The sequence below is a fragment of the Argiope bruennichi genome, chromosome X2 (genome assembly GCF_947563725.1).
Source record: "Argiope bruennichi chromosome X2, qqArgBrue1.1, whole genome shotgun sequence".
Taxonomy (NCBI): domain Eukaryota; kingdom Metazoa; phylum Arthropoda; class Arachnida; order Araneae; family Araneidae; genus Argiope; species Argiope bruennichi.
Window position 1 is genome coordinate 16,601,075 of NC_079163.1, and position 13,533 is coordinate 16,614,607.

General features: G+C 29.8%; 1 protein-coding gene across 4 annotated transcripts in view; it reads left to right on the forward strand.

Annotated features, from left to right (window-relative positions):
* LOC129959967 (muscleblind-like protein 2) overlaps nucleotides 1-13,533 on the forward strand; it is a 463,947-nt gene that overhangs the window by 54,446 nt on the left and 395,968 nt on the right. The gene's annotated exons all lie outside the window — the stretch shown is intronic.

Here is a 13,533-nt window from a genome sequence, read left to right on the forward strand (position 1 = left end):
ATTTATGTTCTTGTTTTTAATGTTTTCCCGCCGTTTAGAACAATATTTTTTGGTTTTCTCAGACTTCCAGAGAATTTTTACCTATATAAGTTAATCATATGAAGAATATAAAGTTGTGGACAAAAATATCAAAACAGAAAAAATACATTCGGATATTCTGTTATAGAATCATCAACATACTTTAATATGAATACTGAAATCTGTGAAATAATACATATATATTCTATATATACCTATATAGAAAATATCAATCACTATGAGTCGATTTTTTTGGTCAAACTAATTTCATTAAATTATCACTAATATTAATTTAATTATTAAATTATTATCTCCTTTATATAATTTAGAATATTCCTTTTTTCTTTATTTTCCGATTGCATCTCATACTGTAAACGCATTATTACGATAATAAATGCTGTACATTCATTATCGATATCTGTGTATCATATCAATAATAATTTACTTGATTATCAGATAGGACAAAAAAAAACCCATTGCTTCTGAAACTCTTTTGTTATGCATTATTATATTTTATCAATAAAAAAAGCATTTCTTTGTTATTCTGTTATAGCTTCCAGCACGCGTACAAATTTATTGAATTTGTTTGGGTCTCAGAGGATTATGTCTCTTTCTTTACCGGATTTGTATGATTTTAGGGTTGCGCATATCGGATTATTGGATTCTTTTGTAACGAAGAACCGCTGCATTCGAGTTGAAATATCTCCTTTACCTCCTATTCAAATATTTACAATAAAAAAAATAGAATTTCTTGCATTTCATGAGGCCAGTGTTATTAGGCACTATGAACACTGCTATTTTCGGACCCAGAAGGGTTGTAACATCATAGGTGAAAAACTTACGAGCTTCCGAGATAGAATTTTTTTACTGTGTATAAAAATATTAAAATCTATTTTAAGAATTCAGAATCTTTAAATGCATTTAAAAGTCAGCACATTTTGTCTGAATATTGTAGTAGGCAGTAACCTCAACCAAATGAGACAGCTTCTTTTGAAGACAATGATGACGCACTTTTATATGCTTTGCTATATTCCTAATACCGGTTATTGTAAAAAGACTCATTTCAAACTAACAGATTTTGCGAAGAAACTTCTATATTTAACTACAGTATGTCTAAAACTATTGTCACTATTGTATAAAAAAGTCTCGTGTCAGATTTCTCAAAACATTTTATTAATACAAAATACTTGTATTGATTAATTACATCATCTATGAAATTGTTGTATGTTATTTATATCGTATGTTGTCACAAATACTGTATGTCACTGGTGCTTCCAGTTATCACATCAAAAATTCTTATGATTTACTGTTAGTGATTTTTGAGATATAGCGTTTTGATGTATCAGCAAATATATAATAAGCAGAAGAAATAAGGAAGAAACTGTAAAAAGCCCTTGAGAAATAAACTTGTTCAGATTGTCCCTTTTGAATGATATACATGCCAGTGTGGATCTTTTATGAAAACTTGGCAGCTGCACTTTCAACGCCTTGATTCTTAACAACCCTTAAAAAAAGAGAGGGAAAAAAAAACCCAGCAACCTTAAGAAAAGTATTTTAAGTGTGGCTTATGTCATGGCTTCTTAATTTTCGAGTAAAGTTAGTTGTCTTTTACCCCAAATAATTAAAAGCTACTTATCGCTCTTTTGGTGTTATTGGCTAAACCACTTGGCACGAGTGTTTCTTATCTAAACTGTGCCAAATTACGCTGAACAGGCTTGGCCTATTATTCAGTTCTGATTATTGCAATTCATTTCATTGCAGCTTATATGATGTTTGATTTGAACCACAAGAAAATGGGTTGATCCAGCTAGAATTTGATCCAGCTTTATTTCTATTCAAATACAGTTTGGTGGGAATCAATCAAATTTCAAATATATCATTTCCGTTTAAATGAAACAGATTGTTTGTGTTAGAAAACTCTCCATTTCTAATGTAACTTCCAGATTGGCCAAATAATAAAAAAAATATATCATTTTAATACGATTTTCCATCTACAACATTTGTATTAACTTTCATGCTTTTCTGGATAAGTATCTCGAATAATGTTTCCATTTGTTTGTCTTCCTCATCAATTCTCTTTGAAAATCTTTTACTTTTTTTAAAAGCTATTCTAAGTAGTCTATCAATGTGTTTAATAATAGGTTATGAAATGTTACTAATGCAATTTAAAAAGATACTATCCTTATTTTTATTACCGCTAAAAATATTCCATTTTATTTTAATATTTTTCACAATTAGTCACAGAAAGTTCGTAAATTGAAATTTTATTTAAATTCTGAGTAACAGTATCAAAAACTAATGAGGGTAATGTATTTTTTTTTCTTCTCTTTTATTTAATTTTTAAGTACTTGGAGAATTAAACTTTTTAACAATAAAATATCATCTTTATAATTCTTAAATTATTCATGTTTAATTCTTCTGTACGAAAAAAAAAAATGTTTAGTTGCTTGCAAGACATTGGCACTCATTGAGAGAGATAATTCGACCGTCGTGAATTGGACAATGTAACCTAAGTACAAACATCATTTCCTCTATTTATGTATCCAATGAACCGTTTCTTTTTATTTCGTCCGAATCTGTCGCTGAAGTCTAATCAGCAAATCAGAGGGGAGCGTATTCAGTCCCTGGAAAAGAAAAGAAGCATTTCTCCTCTCTGTGTTCATGTCGAGGCTTTTCTGTTAGCTTTCGCGTGTTTTTACTCTCACAACATCTATCTCATGAAAAGAAAAGCTCCCAAGTATGTTAACACATACTAAGTTGCTGCTGCAACTACATACTACTCTTTGTACTGCCTTGTGACGCATTGCATGATGATATTATAACGAACGTTGGAAGCTCGTGAAAACTAATGAAAGAGAATCAAAAATATTTTTTTTTCATTCGCTTGTTTTCATTATTATGCTGTGGATTTGCATTTTTATAAATTTTTTCATCATTATACACAAAATTGTTGTTAACATTGATTTTGTTAGACCATCCACCAGTTCATATAAATGTATGAATTTCCAAATGATCGTATCAAAGGTAGTAAATAGGATTATAATTCAGTGAATTCATTCTGTGAGACAGCAAATTGATTCGTAAAAATATACAAGTCTGTTAAGAGTAAGTTAAAGAGAAGTTGGTTTAGCAAAACGATAGGGCACTGGGACCTTTTATAAATTTCGCTCTTATTGTGCAGGAGTTTAAATTCGAAATCCTCTGATATATTTGATAGTTTTCATTCTCTCGGACCCCCTGAAGTATTTAATCTTTGCTAAACCTCTATTAAGACTTGAATGTGATTAGAAAATACTTTAAGATCTTTTTTTTCGATAGTTTTCACATGATACCGGGTTTGTAAAATGTTTTTTTTTTCATATTTTATATCATAATTAAAATTAATTTATTATTTTTTGACCTAGCACTTCATAGGAATTTAAAATTAATGAATAAAATGTTAAATTAATGAGAAATTAAAAGAATTTTCCTTTCTTCAATGATATATTTGGCAAATTTTGATGAAATTTCTTAATTAAGAAAACGTTTTCTTATTTATATACACTTAACATCTATTTTAAAAACTGAACAGGAATGTAAACTTTGTAATGTGTACCGTACCAATATGCTGTTTCTTTGTCTTTGTGAACATTATTAGGATTACGGACAGTAACTTAACGAATTTTAATTAAAAACAGGAAATATAATCTAATTGTTCGTTAAAGAAATCATTTACCACGATAAGAAGTTTCTGTATATATTTTTACTCACACAGCTTTATGAAATTGCATTGAAAGTACATTGATAATAATTATTCTCTAGTGTGTATCTTATGAGAAATATGCTTTCTATTTGAATGAAGCATACCAAATATTGTGGACAACAAATGCTCACTGAAATATGTCTAGGATACATACATATCATTTATTAAGAATAGTGTGTTGATTCCCTTGTATGTAATACGAATCCGTGTTATCTAAGAAACTCAATTGTGCCTTGCGTGCCCTTCTGATTTCTTAGATCCCTGGACTGTGTATCAGCAGCTTTTTTTCTTGCAATGACTCTGTAAGAAACATAAATAAGATTAAGCGCTGGCATTCATGACATCCATACGGGAACACAGGGAAGGCATTTATTTTGCCTTATTCTTCTCAGGCTTTTATTTCTTTCAGAATGATAGTTGGTTTCGGTTGAAAACAATATTTCCAATCCATTATGATCATAATTTGTGTTTTATAGAAATCAATATTTTACTAACATTAAAAACTGAATTTGAGCTTGAGTATTATGCTTCATATTATGAGAAGTTGATCAGTAAGATCGGGTGCTGACAGATTCATATGCATTGTTCCAGTTGGGGGAAAAGGTCATTTTTATAATTATAGTGTTTAGTTCTTTACTACAGTCTTTAGTTCTTTACTACAGTTACTACAGTCAATAAAAAATAATTAAATAGTTCTTTCTCACGAAGTCTAACAATACTAATTTTTTTAATGAAAAATAGAATCTTATTTTCTGAAAGACTCATTTTATTGAAAAGATTACGGTTCATATAGCATATAATAAGTAAGAAAAAAAAATCACCGAAACAGTCGAGTGGAGTAATTTATCATACGTAAACATATATCCAAATAGAAACATGGCAAATGACTATGACTAAGACTATGATTATGATACCAGATTGCTCGTTTATTATCACTATTATACAGCTTACTTCATTTTAAAATAAACGTAAAATTCTTGCAACTCGGCAACCACCATGACTGTTCTGTTTACTTTTACAATGGAGCGTACAAGTTTAGGAATATCCTTGAGACAGACCGATATTCTGAAAGAGTTAAAAATTCGACAACTTTCGAATAACGAATGTTTGTCTAATATGTTAAAATTGGCTCAAAAGTGTAGGGGAATAGTTTACAGTACGAGCATTCTTTTGTTGAAAATGAAACTTCCAGGCAGGCACCTTTAAGAGCGAGAAGCTATTCCACTTTATTCTTTCACTCCATATTCAACTTGGCTCTGTTCCCTTTACTTCAAACGTCACTGAAGTGTAGGTGGAGGGATAGGGCGCCAAGTTGGCTGCAGTAACCGCGTACATTTAGCGTGAGTAAAGTGTTTTTATTTTGAGGTATTTTTCCTCCTCAATTTAAAAAAATATATATTTATAAATTAACCTCCATTAATTCTTTTTTTTTTTTTTTTTTTTTTTTTGCCACTAGCAAAGTTTTGCTTGTATCGTTTATTTGGACACGTTTTTGTGTTGGAATTTAAAAGAAGATATTCTAGCTTAATCACCGGCAAAAACTGGATGCGTTTTGGCTTTCTCATTATTCGTGTGTTAGAAATCAGTATGGGTGGCTTAAGGCAGAATATTTTTTATTATTATTGTTATAACTAACTAATGTGGAAAAATGATTATTTGGTTATATTTATTAGTGGCTGACCTGAACTATTAGTACAATAAAAGGCATTCAAAATATTTTACTGATAATTTTGTCTTGCTTCAATACATCAGTTCGACATATAGATTTGATTAGAACAAGCGTATCATTAATTGACACTAAAGTAACGTTTGACTCATGCGCCACTAAAAAATTTTTATTGAGTGGAAAGAGTTGAAAGTATTCGATTAGCGAATATTTTCATTTATCAAATGGCTCTTATTTCTTTCAGTGATTTTAAGTATTACATTTAAAGTTGAAAATCTCAGCTACTGATTCTGCTGTAAATTATTTACTATAGTTGTTTCTATCAAGAATCAATAATGGAATTGTGACTTCTCTGGGGATTGATAATAAAAAGTTAAAACAGTTACATTTCTTCTAGAGTATAAAGATGTCTATTATTAACTGTTTTGTTTCAACTTTCAACTATGTGCGCACAAAATTTCACGCTTTTATCTACAGAATTATGTTTATTTTTAAATTACAGGGGCTTATCACAAATTTAGATGGAAAGATTTATTTTGGAAATTTATATTTGTTCAATAGAGAAAAATTCTCATTTGTTCACTAATACATCATCCAATCAATATGACTTGAAAGAAATCTGCTAGTCATACATATTTTTGTTCATATTGTTTGATCGATAACTGCAACTTCAACTTAGACTTTATAAAGAAGGAAACGAAACATTGACCTTCAAAAAGATAGAGAAGTACTGGAATACCGAGCCAGAAAATAAAATTATTTACTCGCAGTTGTGGATCTGCTATTAAGCTTGGCTACAGACTGTTGTATTTCTGTAATAAGGAACATTTTAAAATTTTGATTATTTACGCTTTATGTAATCATAATCCCAGCCTTATTGCAGAAAAATACAAGCGTCATTTTCCGAATTTTCCGCATACTTCTTTAAGGAAGTATATTTATACAACGATTTTACTACATGATCCATATTTCCTCTAGGAGGAACAGGCAGGATAATTTGGCTATCAAGTGATACAGAAATTGATATTTTGAAGTATTTTTCAAGTTATCCTTGTGTTAGTGTGCGAACAGTCAGTTCAGGATTCAACATTCAGAGACGACATTGCAAAAAATACTTCAGCATAATAATTGACATCTATTCGTGAACAGCTACAATCAGATCATAATTAATATCTGGAGTTTTGCAGTGGAACCCTACTTCAGGTAGAATCAAATGCTTCTTTCCTCAGAAATGTAATTTGGGCGTAGGAATATAGTTTTAATCGTGATAATACTGAATATAGCTCAACTATGAGACAATGGTTAAATGTGGAATTCTCTGCCTGGTAAATTGGCTTTCAAAAACTTGTTGAATATCATCCTACATCATCTGACTTGACGCATCTTGATTTTTTTATGGGGTAGCTTACGTTCTTTTGTGTATAACTCGCCTTTTGTAGATGCAGCAAATCATTGTTGATGGATTCATAAACGTGTCTTGATGTCAAATAATTACATAAATTTTCCTTCAATATAAACAAGTAACCTTATGAAAATCTCTGTTTTCTCTGTTATGTTAACTGTAAACGTTAATAGATTTAATAATCATTCATTCATACTCCCCGTCTCGCAGGCATTTCATAGGTTATTCTTATGCGCTTTCTTCTGGCTTGTGTTTAGAACAAGTCAATTTGTATACTGTTTTATTAAGCTTTATTTTTCTTGTCCACTCTCTAAAATAGTTTTCATATATTCGTGAACAAAATTTTCATTGTTATTAATGAGAGTAGAATATTCTTATTGACGAACTAGTCTTGACTCCGAAATACAAAGCTTATTTGTGGAATAACCTGAGATATTCTTTCCTTACAGCATTATATCTTGATACCATAGACATAAAAACTGGGTGTTAATTTTCGCTTTTAAACTACATTATTTCATGCTTTTTTTTTTCATTTTTGGTTTTTAAGTATATTATTTCGCAGTTTCTTTGTAGAGAATAATTATTCCCTTTCAAGCTTATAGAAAAATACTGTTATTTTCTTCCTCAACTTTCGATTATTTTTTTTAAAAAAACTGTTCATTAATGCAAAGAAAATAAGATATCAGTGATGGGTGACTTTCCATGCAAAAATAAATTTAATTTTTTTTTCTCTCTCTCTCAACACATAATCCTTCTATCCGATTCATATATTTCCTCGATCCAATTGTGACATCTTATTTTATTTTTAATGCTCATAGAATATTAGAGCTATAGAAAGCTAAGCGGTCTTAGCTTATAATAGACGTTAGTCCATTTACACTATTGGAACATGTCCTTGCTAAGATTGCATGACTGCCTGGAATTTCCCAACGTCTATTCATTCACCCATTCGCTTAATTAAGCTTTTCTTTCCATTGTGCGCTGATTCTGATACTCTTGTCACTCAGACCATGGTCAGCTTCTTATTGCTTCTACGCTCCATAACCATGACAGTTTCACACCATTCAGAAGCACCCTTTTCCTGAAGCTGAGGTGCACAAAGACTTCTCAAAAGCAAACTGCATTTTTATGAGAATATTTTAAAGAAATTCCTCTCATGAATAAATAAATTTGAGCAAGCAACCGATAATATTAGGCGTATAATCATCCATTTTATAAAGTGGAGGACCAGGCGTTACCACTTTTATATTTAAAATCCCTTTATTGATAGGTCAGTGCAAGGTCATTTTTTTAAGATCACGCCTAATTCCATTGAAGTTTGAGATGTATTGTTATTTAAATGTAGTTAGAAGCATAGCGCTTCTGTTTTTTGCCATAACATCTGAAAGCGTCCATCGTTTATTCTTTAAGTTTATTGACATATCATTTAAAATCTACAAATCTTCTTTTGCTTTGCTGTGAAAAGCAGATGAAATGAAATTAATTGCTGTGGGTATTCTGAGCCGCAAGTTTTAAATATGTGAAGTCACGAGCGGAATTCAGCAGCAAACAAACAACTAATTAAATTTTTGTTAGACTACGATTTTTTTTAACCCAAAATTGTAAGAATCTAAATTTTTATGCAGTTAGCTCATAATTCTATACCTCCTATAATTTTTTTTAGTTCGTATAGACTAAACAATGCTTTTTAAAAAAAATTTCCTTCTTTTATTAGTGCCAACTTTGTTGTACAAATCATATATTTGTGTAAATCTAACTGCTGAGAATGAATAGCATTGAAAGTAAGAATAGCAAATTCTTTAATTTTTCTATTTATAAAATAAATCAACTAAAAGAGTAAAAATTCATTACAGTTATTAAAACACTTTTCAAGGCATTTGAATTTATTATTTTCACTTGGCTTTTTACTTTACTGGAGAAATCTTTCTAAAATTTTGATGAGATTTTTAAATTTTGGAAGGCGCCTTTCTTACATAAAAATCCGCAACTGGAACTCATGGGACTTTATCATAATTGCCAGAGAACTTTTTAATAAACGATAATTAAGTTATTTATCAAAATTAAGAATTCTCTTCGGATAACAATGAAATGCTTTAATACCTGATGTTCAATTCCTTTTAAATGTGTTTAATTCTTAAACCAGTTTCTTTTGTAACCAAGAGTCTCTACGAACTGATCCTGAGTAATTCGTCGTTCCCAGAGGTAATTTTCAATTGAAAATTACCTCTGGGCAATGATTTTTATGGAATTTTGATTTTGAGTTTTGGGCAATAATTGTTTTGCTTTCACACTGTCATTTTAAATACTTTTCTTTTGTGCTGATGTTTTTCGGAAAATTATATGTAGGATATCAGTCGCTAATCATTTTTCTGGTAGTTTTTTTCATCAATCATTTTTAAAAGTATTTTTTATTAGCCTTCTTATTTTTTTTTCTCGTGCAGTTATAAGAAGATATCAATCCACAAAACAGATGTTTTGGTTTTAAAAATACGCTTCTACCTCTTGACTTAGTCTGGATAAAAGGTCTTTGAATTGCGAGGATAGGATATTTTTAAATAAATTAGCTTATCAATCACATCTGAAAAGAGGTGTTTTGTAGACATCAATTACCTTTGTGTTTTGCCAGGAATTGATTCTTCTAGTGGGTGCTATAAGCCTATGTAAAGCTGTGTGAGCCTGTGCGGAAAAGGTTCAAAAGGTGTCGCACCGTGATTAAAATAGCAGTAGACTGTTAGTAAAAACAATTATTTACCTTCAGACAAAGCTTCGCGTTCTACAGACAGAAGTTGCGGAAAATAGAATCTAGGATGCGTCTCGAAAACAACTCTGATACGGTCTGGGAAAAACTCGTTGTTTCTTCTTTTCCCGGTTTTCGAAAAGGACGACAGTTGGAATAAAATTTAGAATAACGAGGGTGGATAGTTGCCCTTTTGAAAGAATCTTGGGCATCGCCACAGATCACAAAAGAAATCTGTGACATTTGCAGCGTTTCGTCTTGGAGTATGCATCCATCTCGGTGGGGTCTCGCCAGCGAAGGTTTTCTTTCTGTCGCTAGTTTGTTTCTTTGACGGGATGCAAGTTGAGGGTGTAAGAACGAACTGTGTGCCAAGAGAACGAGTGCACTTTCATTTGCTATTTTTAGTTTGTTTGTTTTTTTATTTCGTTAAAAGAGAAAAAAATCAAGTATTACATCATAGAAATTTAAAATGATGCGCTTCTTCTCCGAGCAAAACGGGTCAAACTGGAAACCGAATATATTATCGCTTCTAATGAAATGTTTAGAAATATCTGTGTGCGACATAAATTCATTTTTATCAACATTTATGCATTTATTTCTTTGTTTCTGTGCCAAAGCTGCATTTCTTTTTATTTTCTTTTATGTCGCAATAGAATGTGAAAGCAGTAATAGCGATAAAAGCCTTGAATATCCATTTGTGTATTAAACAAATTACTTTCCTTCTCTTAGTTTCTTTAAGAAATAGAGAAAGGATAACGTTTTTGTAACAAATTACCTGATGGAGTTTCAAAATGATTTTGTTTTTGTGTTTAAAATGGTTCACGTGGAGAGAAATTGCAAATTGAATTAATTTGCATTCCAAATGAAATATGTCGAAATGTATCCATTTGTTTGGTAAACCAAATTAATTTTCTTGTATGTTTATTTTGTTATGCATTGCGTTTGATTCTTGTGTAAATTAAATGCATTTCTATCAAATTTTCTGTCATTAAATCCGAAGGAAATTATATTTCTAGATTTAATTTCGATACGTATGATTGAATTCTTCCTTTTATATTATTCTGAAAATTAAAAGGTATTTCTAATGTAAACACTGCATATTTATTTTTACTTGTGAAATTAATTTAAATGTTAGCGGGTTTTTTTTTTTTTTTCGTTACTTTAAAATGATCGTTTCAATTTAATTTAAGAAGTATGAACGCTTTTTACAATTTGAAACTTCTTTTAAAATTTAAATTATATTTAATCTCGTGTTGACTTTGTTGCATGGTTTATGCTTCTCTGCTAATACTACAAAATAATTATATTAATATAATTATAATAAAAAAAGAAAAGAATTATTTGTGTACACTTATAAACAAATTACTAATGCAAAAGGGAAAGATTATTTCCTTTTATTTACCTTGCATGCTTATAAAGTTAATGTTTATGCTATTATGCCCATCCTTATTGATTGGAAATCATTGCGACTTTTGAGTTCATGCTGTAATGTCAAATTATATATATTCTTAAGGATGCCATCTGTTGCAATAGAAAAAAAAAGATTCGTTTCAAGGACAGACATCTGTAATTAAGAATGCACTTCAACTTAATCCCAGTATATCCATAATTATCAATACGAAGCCTTCATAGTATAATAATTGGTCTCTTATTCATAGTATAATATATTCCAGAAGTTATGGAAACATCAGTTGTGTTCTTTGTTAAAAATAAAGTCATCCATGTTTGTTTATTTTTTCTGTGCCAGTGTGATGAGATAGGCTGATTTAAAATATGAGACAATCGTTTTAATTTTAATAGATAGAGGATAAAAGAATCCTAAATAATAAAAGCAATTAGAACCTTTGATATTTCTTTACTTACTCGTATGTGATTGCTTTGAATGGTCTATAAAATAAGAAAACGAATTCATCTTTGAAGAAAAACAAAATGCGATTTCTTGTTTTTGTTTTTGGTAAATGCAAAACATATAATTTGGAGAAGGATTCACTATCAAGACAATCCATTTATTCTTAGTTTTACTGTTCGAGCCTTGCGTAAGAAAAACTGTCGCTTTTCTTTATCCTTTGCTTCTGCTTTTCTCAGTTGTGCGGGTATTTGGAAGCAAAGACACTTTTTTCTCGTATTATCTCTCTTTCTTTTCTTTTCTTTTCTCCTTTGCCAAAGAAAATTTCTTTTTTTCTTTTCCCTCCATCTTTTTCTTAAACAAATCAATATAAAAATGGTTTCGATCGAAATGTTTAGTTCCTTTAAAAGAGTTCTGTGATTTCAAAATGCTTAAATTGTATTTCTATCTTTACTAGTCAAGCAATTATAAAAGGTTGGTTTAAGTTTGCTGATTAGTTAAATGATCGAGCATGACTTTATGTAAAATGTATGTCGGTTTTGAAATCTGTTTAAGAGAGATTTTTTTTTCTCTTTTAAAATCAATTCTGAAGATCATCCTATGTGTTCATAAATATTTTTTTATTATAAAACATTCAATTTTAATTCACACAATTTTTATTATTATTTATCAGTTTGTGAAAAAAAAAAGTTATTGAAGTGGAGCAGTTAAAAAATTGTACCAGATCAGGATATAAATGTCTAATAGATCTTAAGGGGAAAATATATAAATTAATATATAATATGAGTGATTATACGCATTATAAGTATGGTCAAGAATTCGAGAAATTAATATGAATATTTTACTTTTAATCCATTTCTACTTTTTCTCCGTTCATTTTTTTTTTTTTTTTTTTGTAATATTGAAGTGATTGTACTGATACTTTTATTGGCGATGATGTTCTGTATTTCAGATAACATGAATTTGACTTTCTAGTTTCATTACTCTTGCGTCGATTTTACTTAATGGGCATGTTGTGCGTGAACTTTTAATATCAGCATTCGTTAATAAGAACGTCAACCTATAATACAAATTACATTACTTCAAATTTCCGGAATCATTAGGATCCGATTTTTTTTTTAAGAATTCTTCACCATAAAACTAAATAAAAAACAAAGTAAATTTTTTTTTTTTTTTTTTTTTTTTTTTTTGTAATATTGAGGATGATTGTATTCATACTTTTATTGGTGATGATGATCTGAATTTCATATAACATGAATTTGACCTCTCATTTCATTACAAGTGCCTCGATCTTACTTAATGGACATATTGTGCGTGAACTTTTGAATATCAGTACTCGTTTACAGAATATCAAGCTAATATATAAATTACATTAGTTCGAATTCTCTGAATCATTAAGATTCGATTTTTTTTTAAAAATTCTGCACCATAAAACGAAATCAAAAACAAAGTGGATTCTTTTCATTATTTTTTTTTTCGTAATATTGAGGACGATTGATTGTCCTGATACTTTTATTGGCGATGATGATTGATATAACATGAATTTGACTTTCTCATTTCATTAGTCTTGATTCGATCTTACTTAATGGGTATATTGTGCATGAGCTTTTGAATATCATTATTCGTTAATAGAATATCAACCTATTATAAAAATTACATTACTTCCAATTCTCTGAATCATTTTTATATTTTCTACAACCATACTAGCAAATAATAATAATAAAAGAAGAAAGAAAAACAGCTAATATTCTTCACTCACATAACAGAACAAATTGACTTTACTAATTCAAAGAACAAATAAGAAAAAGTTTACCTTCTTTTATTACCTGTAATTTTCAGATTTTTTTTACTTCTGTCTGGAGAATACTAAATGTTAAATGTCCTGATACCTCCCACAATAATGCAGCATTGGTTTCTAAGACTGCTTTTATCGAACGCCCAAAGTTCCACTCAACCTTAAGATAGGGATTCTGCGTACGTGCCTCTTACAAGTTTGGCACGGTTGCAATAAATACGTAAGACTGCTTTATAGAGATACGTGCTTCTTGTTTACGTGTTTGTTGTGGACGCAATGAATAACTCTGTTTCTTCAAATGCTTTTTTTATTTCTTCTACCTTCTTA